The sequence below is a fragment of the Silene latifolia genome, chromosome 1, assembly GCF_048544455.1.
Source record: "Silene latifolia isolate original U9 population chromosome 1, ASM4854445v1, whole genome shotgun sequence".
Taxonomy (NCBI): domain Eukaryota; kingdom Viridiplantae; phylum Streptophyta; class Magnoliopsida; order Caryophyllales; family Caryophyllaceae; genus Silene; species Silene latifolia.
In genome coordinates, this window is record NC_133526.1 from 47,723,361 (window position 1) to 47,738,926 (window position 15,566).

Below are 15,566 nucleotides of genomic sequence, written 5' to 3' on the forward strand. Positions count from 1 at the left end.
AAAATCCGTCATCCCAGTCTGAGTCAAAGGAGAAGAACCTGTCAAGTCGACGCACACATCACGCCCCCTGTCCCAAGAATAAAGCAATAAATCCGCAGGACGAAGAGAGATACCATGTCCATCAACCAAACCGATATCAACCTCCTTTCCCGCAGTAATACCAGATCTATATCAGATGTCTAAAAGAGTGTCCCGGACAACAAAACTTATTATTGTTGTTATTATAATTATTATTATTATTATTATTATTATTACTACTACTACTACTACTACTACTACTACTACTACTACTACTACTACTACTACTATTATTGTTGTTGTTACCCGTCCCCACCCCTTACTCTTTCTTCTTCCTCTTTTTCGAAATGAACTAGCAGTAACAACAAAACTCATGTGAACCATACAAACACCATTTTCTTCGACCTTAAAACCGAGATCCCCCCATCATTTCTCGACCAAATTCCATAATTTTTACACCAATCTCTTCCTCTTTCCTTCCTCCTCCTTTCAAGGTAAGAAAGTCTCGTTTTTGTGGTGGTTTCGTTTTTCGCCGTCTTATAAAAGTGCCGTCTTTTAGCTTCTTTATCTAGTTTTCTTGCTCTCTGATGAAGGATTTGAAGACCCGGAGCAGTTTGAGTCGGAAATCGTGTTCGTTGAGGAAGTTATAAGGTAACGGTGATAGGTTACTCGACAAAAATATCGAAACTCCGTCTTATATGTCGTTTTATATACTCTTGCTTGATTAAATTTGATTCCTTGCGTTTTTTTTTTCTCATTTGTATGTTAACTTCCGTCTCAGAATAATGTTGATGTGGGCTGGTTTTATGCGGCTATTTTCGCATGATTTTTCGAGCATTGTTAGGATGGGTGTAATGGTTATTATTCATGTTTTAGCCGCGTCTCATTTCTGTCTTATTTTCCGTCTGAAAACTGAGCTAAAATGGGGCTGTCGAATTCGTCTTATACCCTGACAGGTGCGGTTTTGGTCTCTGTTTTGGGATGGGTGGAGTGGCCTGTTTTCGTGTTTATTAATCATGTAGTAGCTATACTTTGGTTCCGTCTTGGATATGTTTAAGAACTCGTGTTAAAATGACTCGATATGGTCCGTGTTTGGCATGGCTTTGTAAGGACTGTATTAGTACCTGTTTTAGCGTGAGTGGGGACTGGCTGCGAGTAGCGGAAGTCTTGGCCATGGGTGGTGGTATGCATATAGCAGTAAAGAACCAATACCCAGGAGTAGCACCTAGTATTGAGAGTGATATTAATAATTTGAGGATGTTGGGCGATATACTCGGCCTGGCTCCTAAGGGTCTTTACCTTGATCGAGTTGTCGAGGTACATAACACCTTGGCTGACCCTTCTTTCAATAAAAAATTATCCAGATGCATATCTTATTAGGGAAAGAGGGAATGTATTTATACACTTGTCATCCTTCTGTAGGTAGACTATTGTTCAATAAACATCTTTCCACTTGAGAAAATACTTTTCTGATTACAAAGTGTTAATTGACCAGTTGATCAGAAGTCGGGACCGAATACTTTTTGTTCAAGGCAGTGAATGCACTATCAAGTATAATTTGTTTATGTCCAATTGTTTGCATTTATTCAAAGGTCTTATAACAATAAAGGAGAAATATTGATCTATGATTTATAAATGATTTACAATGCATTTGGATTATTTTTATTCCGCCTCAGGTTGTGCATAATATAAATGATTTATTTCCATTTAGTTATATTTCCATTCAAGTGACAAGTATTTAAGAAATGAGTTATTAATCCATGTTTACGAGTATAATTGGACTTGGATTGTCTTACCTGATTCATCATTCGCTCATTACATTATTAGTCTCTTTCCAAGTTGATTCGTATCGCTTGGTTGAGTCGTATTCTTAATAATGCCTTTATGCTATACCCTTTTTGTTTGACTTATCTTTACGCCTCTCTCGTTGGCCGTTCTGCCGAGAGTTGGTTACCATACTCTTTCGACACCTCTCTCATTGGCCGTTCTGCCGTCTGCCGAGAGTTGGTTACCATACTCTTTCAACACCTCTCTCGTTGGCCGTTCTGCCGAGAGTTGGATATCTTATTTTATTTATGCCTCTCTCGTTGGCCGTTCTGCCGAGAGTTGGTTACCATACTCTTTCGACACCTTTCTCGTTGGCCGTTCTGCCGAGAGTTGGATATCTTATCTTATTTCCGCCGCTCTCGTTGGCCGTTCTGCCGAGAGTTAGTGAGTCTAAGGGTAGCTAGTAAAGGTCTTGCATGGTCGGATAGTTTCATATGACATACTTCCGTAATCAATTGCATTTCATTTCCTTACCTTCTTATTTAATTGAGTATGTCCATAAATTGCCTCGTTATTATCCTATGGTGTCTTCTCTTATTAATCCGTTATATATAATCCCGTGTTCTCTCATGTTTCAAGTATCTTACATGGCTTACCTGTTTTAGTTCTTTGTTATGTCCATTTTGGCAATTTGTGGCTGGGAGAACCTTGAGTTACTCCCCACTGACTGTGGCGTTCATGTTTACATGAATGACAGGTTTTAGCTGGTGCATTTATGGGGTGAAGACATGTGTGAGCTAGGGAGCACTTTGGCCTTATAGTCGGTTTATTAGGATTGTTTAGACTCACCTTTTATTGTATTGTCATTCGAGGGATATATTTTCCCTCACCTTGACTATCACGTTTGTATAATTTAAACTTTATTTCCGCATTCTTTATTTATGTTTTGGATTTTAATGAACCCGCGCTTTAAACTTTAAAATTTTCAAAAATTTCCTAATTTTCGTTGGAATTTATAAGTTATGTTTTCCGCTATATCGCGGGGTGTCACATAACATGTGCATAGGTTGAAATCACAACAAGCAAGCAATTAATTATGATAGATTGATTCCTATGATTGTTTCCCTTAATTCCCCATTAACCCTAGCTAAAGGACTACTCACTCATGATCAAGTTTAGCATGCTAATAAGGTTGTCAATCATACTAACAAAGCAAAACATGATGAATAAATGATGTGATTAACAATAATTAAACAAAGGTAAAAGAGATTATACCTACTTGAGATGATACAAATAATAAAGCAAAGAATAATAGAAGTAAACTTGATGATTGATGGAAGGTTGTCAATCCCCCAATAAACCCAAAATAATCTTCTAATTACCCAAATAAAACTAAGAACAATTGAGAGATTAATGAAGGATTAAGATGTGATTAATATTAAAATGTGTATTATAACTTTGATTAAAACCAAATTAAGAGAATGATTATCATAAGATGAGATTAGATGTTCTAAGATAATAATCTAGGTAGTAAAATAGGGTATTTATACTAAAATTAAGTACAATAATTAGGGTTACTATGGGCTTAAATGACGATTAAGACCCTAAGAAACGCTTGACAATTTTGCTAATCCCAAGGGACATGCGCGGATCATGGAGCATCTACCAGGGGAATCGGTGCGTCCTTGCCCGAAGCACGGTTGGTCCTGTAAGAAGATCCACTAGGGCTGGCTTAGAGACGCTCGGATCCTGGCTATGGGACGCTCGTCCCGAGCTCAGGACGCTCGGATTCTGGCACAGGGTTCTTCTCTTGTTTTGGCTCCCTAACAATCCGTGGGGATTGTTTTGGGGATGCACGGATCTTTCATCATTGCCCATTTCACTTCATTTATTTGCTTAGGCCTCTAGTATCGGTCTCCTCTTCGATGCTTGGTCATTATATGCGATCCATTTAGGTCCATTTAGCTCCATAAATACAAGGCTAGCGATCCTCTCCTACCAAGGACACAAAACCTCAAAGAATATGCAAAATGGGAAACTAAAGATAAGAAATGACCCTAATATATGCTAGAAAGCATGGGAACGAGGTTAATTAGGGGATTAAATGTGCTCAAATATGAGTTACATCAAACATCCCCAAACTGAACCTTTGCTCGTCCCGAGTAAAGAGGTGACTAAAACTATGACCTTTATTTAAACTAACCTACTAACATAGCCGATATGAGACAATTAGCGGGCCTCACTCCGCCCCTTCAACTCACAACAAGACACCCATGAGATAAGATGCCTTCCTGCAAGGTAAGGTGGGGCTTGCCAAAATGGCGATACATCTAATCATTAAGCACACAAAAGCAAGTAATGGATACATCTACAAAAGAGTAGCCACTTTCCTCATCTAAGTGGCGGAAATTATCTAAGGCGGAAGTGATGTGACCATAATTAGAGCATATTTAGTCCCCGAATTAGCCTTGTTCCCATGCTTTTTAGTGCATATTTGGGTCATTTATTGTCTTTAGTCCTTTGTTTTGCATATTCTTTGAGGTTTTGTGTCCTTGGTAGGAAAAGAGTGCAAACCTTGCATTTTCATGGCAAAATAAGGCTAAATTGATTGAATTCAATGACCAAGCATCAAGGAGAGACAAGATTAGAAGGCCTTTGTACATACTATAGTAGATGGGCAATGATGAGAAAAGATCCTTGCATCCCCGAGGAAATCCTCAAGGATTTTATGAAGAAAAAGGAAGAAAAGAAGAAGGAAAGAAACTGCCTGACAATCCGTGCGGATTGACCTGAAGACGCCCGTCCAAGGCCTACAATCCGAGCGTCTTCCTCAGCTGGACGCCCGGGCAGAACCTCCAGAAGACGCCCGTCTTCACCCTCTGGACGCCCGTCCAGGAACGCCCAAATCCGCCCGTCCCGTGCTAAAGACGCCCGGATTCCCAGACAGTCTCATTTCGTCTTCTACAAGCTTCAAGGAAGGATGCACATCTTTTTCGAAGACCGGCGAAAAAGAGACCGGAGTCTCCCTAGAGACCGGCGGGTCCTCAAGGACTTAATCGTCATTTAAGCCCTTAGTAAACCCTAATTTATGTACCTAATCCCCACTATAAATACCCCATTAGTCTAATTAGAAGAGCATGTTCTTCTTAGCAATCTTTAGTGTAGTTAATATCAATCAAATCTCTCTTTAATCTTGTAATCAACATTTAATCAAGTTTTAATACAAGTTTTATTTCCTTAATCTCTCTCTTGTTCATCCTTTATTTTGGGTAATTGAAGATTATTTGGGTTATTATTGGGAGATTGACAACCTTACAATCAAGCATCAAGTACTTCTTTTATCCTTTGCTTTATTATTGGAATCATCATTAGGTATAATTCTCTTAATCCCTTTTTAATTATTGTTAATTATCTTCATTTATTCATCATGTTTCACTTTGTTGGTATGATTGACAACCTTGCTAGCATGTTCAACATGATAATGAGTGAGTAGTTTCCTTAGCTAGGGTTAATGGGTAATTAGAGGAAACCAACATGGGGAATGATTCATGCTTAAATTAATATGCTTTCATAGTTTATTTGCTTGCTTGTTGTGATCTCAACTTATGCACATGTTATGTTTGATGAAATGTGAGCCTATGAATCCTTGCATTTTTTACCCATCACCTATCTTTTCAATGAGACTTGTAAGACATAAACCAACTCGACTCTAATTAGACCATGCATATTGTTGAGTAGGGAAGATTAAGTCGACTTGTAGGTGTTGTACAATCTAATCGATTCGGCTCCGGGACCCAAACTTTCCTAGGATTGTAAGACATAAACCAACTCGATCCATCACAATAATAATTGCTTGCTTATAACTTGAGAATATGTTTGTATGATCAATCCCATGAATCCCCTATGACCCCATGACACCCTAGTACCTTTTTATCAATTGTTTACATCCCTTTTAATTCATCTTGCTTGTTTACTTTCATTGCTACTTAGTTTAGTGATCTTCTACTTCAAACCCCAATTGTGACACCCTTAGACACCACTAGTTGCAATAGAAATCTCATCTCAATTCCCGTCCCTTGGGATCCGACCTTTACTTGCCTCTTTACTAATTGTAGAGTTGTTTGTGAAGTTATAAATTGTGTTTTGGTCTAGGTGCTCCTAACGACAAGTACTGAAAACTAAACCCTCACGAGGGATCACGACCAAAAATGGCGCCGTTGCCGGGGACGGTGTTAACTTGATTTAGATTTTCTTGTATTGTTATTAGTTGTGTCTTTCTTTGCCTTGGGGAAGTAAAACTCCTCAAGGTTTGTTCTAATTATTTTCGAGTTGTTTGATATTTTGCACGTCTAGAAGATCACAAGGTGACTTGTTACCCTTTGATCACGAAATTGAAAGGACTTTGACAACCAATAGAAGACTTGCTAGGAGAACTTTGAGAGGTATCGGTGAGGTTGTAGATATTCAACCAAATACTATTGAGTTCGTCAACCCTTTTGCAAGAGAAGGTGAGGAGAACCCAACACAAATCAACCCACAATGCCTAAGTTTTCATCACATTCCGTACCCACCGAGGAGAACCTACCCAATGGTACTCCCACACCACAACACTTAACCGGAAATTTTATTGCCAAATCCGCATTTATCCAATTAGTCAAAAGAAGCCAATTTGGGGGGATGCCTAGTGAAGACCCTCATTCTCATATGGAGACTTTTTGTGACTATTGTGATGTGATTTCTCAAACCGGTGTAACTCAAGACCAAATTCGATGGGTCTTATTTCCTTTTTCTCTAATTGGCACCGCGAAACAATGGTTTAAAGGCCTCGATAAGGCTACTCTCGGAATTGATTCTTGGAAGAAGTTGGCTCTAGCTTTCTACAAAAAGTTCTATCCACCGGAAAAGACTAACATGCTAAGAGCTCAAATTACGGGCTTTAAGCAAAGAGATGAAGAATCTTTGTATGAAGCTTTGGAGCGATTCAAGGGAATTTGTCGCTCATGTCCTCATCATGGACTTAGCGAGTGGTTCTTGGTACAACATTTTTGGAACGGTCTTTATGAAGATTCAAGGAACATTCTCAACATAGGATCAAATGGAATGATCACCGAAGTTGATGACAATCAAACTTGGAACAAAATTGAAGAAATGGCGGTCCATAACTCACAATATAGTAGACCTCGCAAGGCTACTAGAAGAGGAAAGCATGAAGTGGACTCCATTACTCAATTGGGTGCTCAACTTAGTGCTCACATTGATACCATCAATTTGAAGTTTGAAAAAGCTATGGCTAGACTTGAAGAAGCCTCAAAATCACCAAAGCATCATGTTAATGCCATGACGGCATCTTCATCAAACCCAAGTGGGATATGTGAGAATTGTGGAACTTTGGGACATGACCAAAGTGAATGTAGGGGAACAAATGAACAAGTGAATGCTTTTCAAGCATACAAGAGTGGTACCCCTTATTCAAACTATTACAATGAAAACACCAAATTCCATCCAAATATCTCATACAAAAGCCAAAAGGTTCAAAACCCTCAACCAACATACACCCCACCTCGCATGAGAAACCAAAATCAAAGACCCTTTTACAACCAAAACCAAGGTTACCAAAATCAAACTCCATACAATCAACATAATGACCAAGGTTTTGATGTCCAAAAAGCGGTCCTCCAAATGCAAAAGAATCAACAAGAGTTTTTCACCCAAATGCAAAAAGATAGTCAAGCAAAGGAAATCACCATCAACAACATCCTAGCTCACACCAAAATGTTGGAAACCCAATTGACTCAACTAGCATCTTCAAGCTCACAAAGACAAAAGGGGCAATTACCACCTCAAAGTAATCCCCAAGACATGAAACGGTTAGTGCCATTCACTTGAGGAGTGGTACAAGGTATGAAGCACCGAAGAAGCAAGTTGAGGATGAAGTTGTGGAAGCTAGTAACAAAGAAGAAATTGTGCAGAACTCCAAGGATGGAGAACCATCAAAAGAAGAAATTTCAAAGAAAAATGAAGACAAGGTCAAGGAGAAGGAGCCCATTGTGATTAGACTTCCTTTTCCAAGTCGTCAAGCCAAGCCCAAATTTGATGACCAACTTGAAAAATTTATGGAAATTGTGAAGAACTTGGAAGTCTCAATTCCTTTCACGGAATTAATCAATCACGTGCCGGCCTATGCGAAATACATGAAAGACATCCTCACAAAGAAGAAGTCGATCCTGAAGCTTGAGACTATCGCCTTCACTAAGGTGAGTAGCGCAATCCTTCAAGGGAGTTCACCTCCAAAACTCAAAGATCCGGGAAGCTTCTCAATACCGTGTACCATTGGCGACACCACGATCAACAAAGCCTTCTGTGATCTAGGGGCTAGTGTGAGTGTTATGCCGTACTCGGTGAGTTAAAGGTTAGGGACGGGAGAGCTTAAATGCACCAATATCACACTCCAAATGGCCGATATATCGACGAAGACACCGTTAGGAATATGGGAAGATGTTCCCGTAAGAGTTGGGAAATTTTTCATCCCGGTGGACTTTGTCATTGTTGACATGGAAGAAGACTCCAACATTCCAATCATTCTAGGAAGACCTTTCTTACACACCGTGGGTGCGGTGATTGATGTGAAGCATGGAGAGCTCACTCTAGAAGTGGGAGATGAGAGCATAACTTTCAATCTTGACAAGACTATAAGAGCTCCTCGTTTGCATGAACCATGTTTTATGGTTGATCATTATAGCCGGAAGGATGATAGGAAGAAGTCGGAATTTCAATGGAAGAAGAAAATCGATGATGCTCCATTCAAAGAGCAAGTGAATTATAACAAAGAGAGCTTGAAAAGCTCACCAAAGCCAAGCAATGAAGAGGATGGCCTCATTGGCCAAGACAAAAAAGTGGGAGAATTGTCTCTATCAACCCAAGAGATCTTTAGTGATCAAGTAGATGAAGTTTGTGGTCTTTGGGACGATGAGTTTGAAGGGATTTTTAATCCCTATATTGGTAATGCTATTGATAAAGACCAACATGAAGCACAACAAGGGCAAAGATCTATTGAAGATCTTTATCATGATAATGAACAGATTTTGACTACTTTTTCAAGGTGTTGAGCAACATCAACAAAACCTTGGACATGCCCCCATGACATCTCACTAAGGACGAGAGTTTGGTGGAGTCCTCCCTAAACCACCATTTGTAAATATTTCTAACTCCCTAACTCGCATTTTAATTCTTACATTGCATTTTTGTCATTTTTGGATTTTTATGCCTTGATCAAGGTAATTATCATTTTTGAGAGAAGTGAGGGAGGGACTAATGATTTAATTGATGTGTAGTGCTTTAGCTTAGTGTGGGGATAACAATTGCCTAGGCTATTCATGCCTTAGTAGTGCCTCTACAATGAAGAACATGGGATTTGAAGAATGAAAAATAACAAGGGATATGCAAGTGCACGGATGGAACTGAATCCGGGTAAAACAGGGAGAATCCGAGCGTCTTCAAGGAGAATCCGCTCGTCTTCAGGCAACCTGAGCGTCTTTGTCAAAATCCGCCCGTCCATTTGAGCTGAAAATTTGAAATTCTGGGACTGTCAAAGAATCCGAGCGTCCTGGTATAGAAGACGCTCGTCTTCAGAAATCCACCCGCCTTTAAAGGAAAGACGTCTGTCTTTTTGCCTGTGAAAAACAAGAAAGCTTGCTGTCTCAGAATCCGCCCGTCTTCGGCAGAAGACGCTCGTCTTGCAATCGAAAAATCCGAGCGTCTTTGCTGAAAGACGCCCGTCTTTAGGCGAGAATCCTGAACCCAAAATAGGCAGAATCCGAGCGTCCCGAAGGAAAGACGCTCGTCTTCCCCTGCAGTTTTGAAATTTTCGGGTACTTTAAATACCCCATCCCGCATTCATTTCTTCATTCATTCATTCAAAACACTACCCATAAACCCCAAAACTGAAAACCCTCATCCTCTCCATCACCAAAACAAGATTTCCTCAACCAAATTCAACAAAATCAAATCCAAATTTCCTTTTAACAACAATTAATCACTCCTCTTCCAACAAAAATCAAACCAAGCACCAAAATCTTCAACCTTTGAGTCGATTTTTGAAATTACAAAGGCAAAGCCTTTCATCTTAAAATCGATTTGGGTATACTTGGAAATTGAAGATTTTCACTCTTTTCTTGGTATTTTCATCAATGGCAAGAACAAAAGGATCAACAAAGGCACCTAAGGCAAAGGCACTCTCAACAAGACAAAAATGTCTTCAAGCAAAGAAAGCCTCATTGGCTATGGTGGTAGCTAGTTCAAACTTGGAAGTTCAACAACAACAACCTCCCTTGGAAGCAACAACATCAACAACTCCGGAAATTGCTCAATTATCAAACTATCCGGAGGTAATTTTCATTTCTAACTCCCATAGGGATACATTTGCCAAGTATGCTAGAAAATCCTTTATACCCACCAAATTCATATGTGAAGATGCCTTGAACAAATTGGGTGTCCTTGAACAAACAAAAGCCTTCTTTGAAGCCATGGGGTTGGGAAAATTGTTTGCTACAAGAGAATTGACATACCCCTACCTTACCTTAGAATTCTTGAGTTCTTTGAAAGTGACTAAGGTAGGGACTAGAGAAAACATCGAGTTCCGCCTAGCCAATGTGAGTAGGCGCATCACCTTTGATGAATTGGGTAAAGTATTGGGTCTTAGTGATTCACCTAGTTATTACAAGAAGCCCGAAAAATATGACCCCGCTCCTCTTTGGGAGGCGATTTCCGGGAGGAAATTTGAGAACTATCTTGCTAGTCGCGCTCTATTAGTCCACCATCCGGGCATTAGAGTGTGGCACAAGGTCATCGGGAATACTATCATTGCAAGAAAAGACACTAACCACTTTACCAAGCTCGATTGTGTTCTACTTGAGTCGGCCTTAAATATTGGAAGGGAATTCACCAAGCCTTACAATTCTCTAAGGCTTTTGGTGGAAAGATGGCTCAATGTTGATTGTGGAAAGCAAGGCACCGCCTTTATCGTAAATGGAGGTCTAGTCACTCTTTTGGCTAAGTACTTTGATCCGAATTTCAACAAGGATAGCAAGTATGTGGCGAAAAAAGGGGGTCATCTCATTGACATGGATGCCATGATTAACAAGTACAAGTGGGTTACCCATAATCCTCTTGACACCAAATATGGGTGGCTCACCAATGATGCTAGATCTTTTACTTTGCCTTCCAAGATATGCCATTTGAGTGTCCATCGGACAAACTACCTTCTTCCCCTCTCAAAAGAAGCCGAATACATTATCCGTCAACAAAGGGGTGAAATTGAAATGCCCTCCTCCTCCATTGTCACACCACCCTACCCATTCAAGTATCAAGAGTTCAAACCCGAAGGTGTTGAAGCAAGCAAAGACTACATGACTCTACTTATGCAAGAGATGCACAAACAAGCTTTTAAGGATCGGGAAGATGCGTACTTGGACCAATATCCACCCCTCCTTCATTTAGCTAGGCAAGGAATACTTGACCCTTCATGTCCTTTGGCTAGTTGGGCGGATAGGGAAGTCTTCTTTCCAAGTGCATCTAGGGGTGATAGACCGGGTGATGATGAGGTTGTCGGTGATGAGGTTGTTGATGAGGACACTGATGAAGAGGTAAATGAAGAGGAAGACGCTAATGAAGAAGAAGAGGATGATGAAGGAAGTGAGCAAGGAAGTGAAGAGGGAAGTGGTGATGAGTCCACTTCTATTGAGGAAGATGATGACAATGATGATATGGTGGAAGACTAGCAAGCTTTGGAGGCTCCTACCCTCTTGAGGTTTGTCTACTTCTTTCTTTGTTTTATTTATTTTATCTTGATCATGGTTGGAGAGTCCTAGAAACATAGAGGACTAACACCCCGGCCCCATTGAGGTGTTATTATTTCATTGTTCTCACTTTTGAAAATCCAAAATGACAAATTTAGTTTCATGCATTGCATCTTGTGTGCATGAACTACCCCCAACTTTAGAATATTAGAAATAATGTCTATCTCGGTTTGGGGAAGTACATGCATACGTAACGGGAGGTAATCTAAATTACGCTCTCCATCATAAACAAAAACCCATGCATCATGTAGTGTAGTATAGTATAACTTGCATTTAGTGTAGAAATCATGCATCATGTTTGCATAATTTCCCATCATTTTGGCCATTGAGGACAATGCCCATATTAGTGTGGGGATGGGGAATTCTAACTTAACTTTTATTCAAAAATCCAAAAAAATCAAAATTTTTTTTTCGAAAAACCATAAAAATTTGAAAAATTTGAAAATCCAAAAACAAGGTCATTTCGTTTGTAGTGTAGTCATGTATATATTGTTGTATATGTTGTGTTTGTTTTATCCTTGTTCACATTGATTGACTACGCCACATCCGAGACATGAGGATCATGAAGACCGCATGGTATGATCTTTCCAATCTCCTTTTTCCTCTTTATGTTAATGACTATGTGGCTTTATTTTGATTGATGCGGTATAACAATGTGAACTTAGGACTTGCATTTAGTTTATATGTCATATTAGTTGGTAGAATCATTTGCATTAGGATATTTATATGCTAGTTGCATCATGGCATGTAGTTGCATGTTAGAAAAATTTTGCGAAACCATCTACTTGGGAAGCTTTACAAGTGTATATAGGCCCTAGTAGATGCTTTTTCTTCTTAAGACTTTGCTTGCTAGAATACTTGTAAAACACCCTAGGATGTGTCATGCTAGTATCCTTTGACCCATGGATTAAGGCCTAGTCAAGAGTACCTTGTGGTGTGATAAATCCTTGGCTACCGTTTATTCCAAGGTGACCCTTGAAACCATGCATCCTTCATCCATGTTCTACCATATTTTTGTCATCAAAGGGAATGGGCACAAAAAGAAATTGATTTGAGTTCAACGAAATGAAAAGTGAAAGAAAGTTTGCAAAATGCATCAAATGAAAAGAGGAGCAAAAATAGACTCCTAAAGCTTCAAATATAAGGCACCCTCACTACATATGGGGTGACTTTGAAAATGTTCAAAAAGAAAATGCAAAAAGTTGAAAAGTTGTCAAGTGTTGAATTGCCAAACATCAAAGAAATGGCAAAAGAAAGTGTTCTCAAATGTTATATGCCACAAGAAATTGGGGGGATAAACAAACCAAAGCAAACTCCCAAAGTGAATCTCAAATATCTATCGATCCCTTTATCCATCGTATCCATTTTTGTGCATGGTAGAGAGGGGACGACTCATCTTCTTGTCTAGGCAAGAGGGAGAATTCCGCGATCCTCCAGTGTTTCTAACACCATAGGGAGTCTATTCTTGACAAAAGCATTTAACGATTGAGGACAAAGGTACCCTAGCTTGACACAATTTGGAGGTGATTTATTGGTATCCTTCTAGGCTTAGTAGTTTGAAAAATTGCATCTATGAAGGGATGTGTACCCTTGAATTGCTTCCCTTGTAGATAATTTCCGCCACTTAGATGAGGAAAGTGGCTATTCTTTTGTAGATGCATCCATTACTTGATTTTGTGTGCTTAATGTTTGGATGTGTCGCCATTTTGGCAAGACCCACCTTGCCTTGCAAGAAGGCATCCTACCTCATGGTTGTCTTGTTGTGAGTTGAAGGGGCGGAGTGAGACCCGCTAATTGTCTCATATCGGCTATGTTATTAGGTTAGTTTAAATAATGGTCCTAGTCTTTGTCACCTCTTTACTCGGGATGAGCAAAGGTTTGGTTTGGGGATATTTGATGTGACCATTATTTGCGCACATTTAGTCCCCTAATTGAACCTATTTGCATACTATTATAATATTCCATAGCCATTTTATCCGTCAAAACCTTCTATTTGCTTTCCTAGTGCATTTCGTATGTTTTGTAGGAAAGAAGACAATTAGGCAGAATTTCCCGTCCTTCGTGCATATTTGGAAGCTTATTGATGACATTAGATGGACTAGTATGAAGAGGAAGCGAGAACTAAAGACCAATCTTACAAGAATAAAAAGAAAGTGAAGAAAAGGATTCTGAAGCAAAATCCGAGCGGCCTCACAGGCAAGACGCCCGTCCAGAATGACAATCCCAGCGTCCAAGCAACAAAGACGCTCGGATTCCTCCACTACAATCCGAGCGGATTTACAGAAAGACGCCCGTGCACCCTCTGAAGAATCCGAGCGTCTTCCCTTCCTGGACGGACGGACCGCAACGTCTTCAGCCGAGATGCTCATCCCTCCAAAAAGACTAGCATTTCCCTGCTTAAAACTCAAAAATGTAATTACTAATTTAGCCTTAGTTAACCTAATGAAGCTCTACTATATATACCCCACTTGTAAATAATCATGGTAGGGAGTTGGAGATTAGGCTAAGCCTCCACATTAGAAATTCCTCTTAGATTCAATTAGGAGTAGATTAGAATCGATTGCTCTTTAATCTCTCCACAAATTACACATTAATCTCTCCTTAATTATTGTTCAAGCTTGTTACTTTTGGGTAATTAGAAGATTATTGGGTTATTATTGGAGGACTGACAACCCTTCATCAATCAATCAAGTTTCTTCTATTATCCTTTGCTTTATTATTTGGATCATCTTAAGTTGGTATAATTCTTTTACCCTTTACTCTTTATTGTTTATTTCCTCATTCTCTTATCATGTTTACACTTGTTGAGATGATTGTCAACCTTGTTAGCATGTTAAACTTGATAATGAGTGAGTAGTCTCTTAGCTAGGATTAGTGGGTAATTAAGGGAAACCAAACTTGGGAATGATTCATGCTTAAATTAATATGTTCACACAATTAATTTGCTTGCTTGTTGTGATGTCAACTTTATGCACATGATATGTTTGATGAAATGCTAAGCCTATGAATCCTTGCATTTACAACCATCTCTTATCTATTTAACTCGACTTGTAAGATATAAACCAACTCGAGTCTTGTTAGACCATGCATAGAAGTTGATTAGGAGGAAAGTAAGTCGACTTGTAGGTGTTGTACAACCTAATCGATTCGGCTCCGGGACCCAATTCTTCCTAAGAACCGTAAGACATAAACCAACTCGGTTCCCCCAAAACACTAATTGCTTGCTTATAATTGTAAACATGTTTGTATGATCAACACCATGAATCCCCTATGACCCCATGATATCCTAGCACTTTTAATCATTTGTTTACACCCTTCCTTTCATTGTTTGCTTTACTTTATTGCTTGCATTAGAATAGACACAACTACAAACCCAAACAAATTGTGACACTAGCATAAATTGAGATAGATAGATTTTGAACCCAAAGCACACCGTCCCATGGATCGACCTCGACTTACCGCTAACTAGTTGTTTTTTGAGTATTATAAATGTGTTTGATTGGATGTGACCCGACGACATCACCCATATCAGGAAGCAATCCAAGGGTACACACTCCATTATAGATATGGTTTCTTTAAATTACTAAGCCTAGGAGGATACCAACAAATCACCTCCAAGTTGTGTCAAGCTAGGGTACCTTTGTCCTCAATTGCTAAATGGTTTTGTCAAGAGTAGACTCCCTATGATGTTAGAAACACTGTAGGATCGCGGAATTCCCCTTCTTGCCTAGACAAGAAGAAGGGTCGTCCCCTCTCTACCATGCACAAAAGTGGAATCAATGGATAAAGGGACTAATAAAATTTTGAGTTACATAATGGGAGTTTCCTTTTGATTTTGTTATTCCCCCCAATTTCTTGTGGCTTTTGACATTTTTCTGAACAATTTCTTGCCATTTCTTTGATGTTTGGCATTTTGATACTTGGAAA

The 15,566-nt window shown here is 39.4% G+C and overlaps 1 non-coding gene across 1 annotated transcript; it reads right to left on the reverse strand.

Annotated features, from left to right (window-relative positions):
- Nucleotides 1-6,696: 6,696 nt before the first annotated feature.
- On the reverse strand, nucleotides 6,697-6,803 carry LOC141618268 (small nucleolar RNA R71). Its single transcript, XR_012531349.1, has one exon. It is a non-coding gene; the product is annotated as a small nucleolar RNA R71 (small nucleolar RNA).
- Between the last annotated feature and the right edge of the window lie 8,763 nt (nucleotides 6,804-15,566).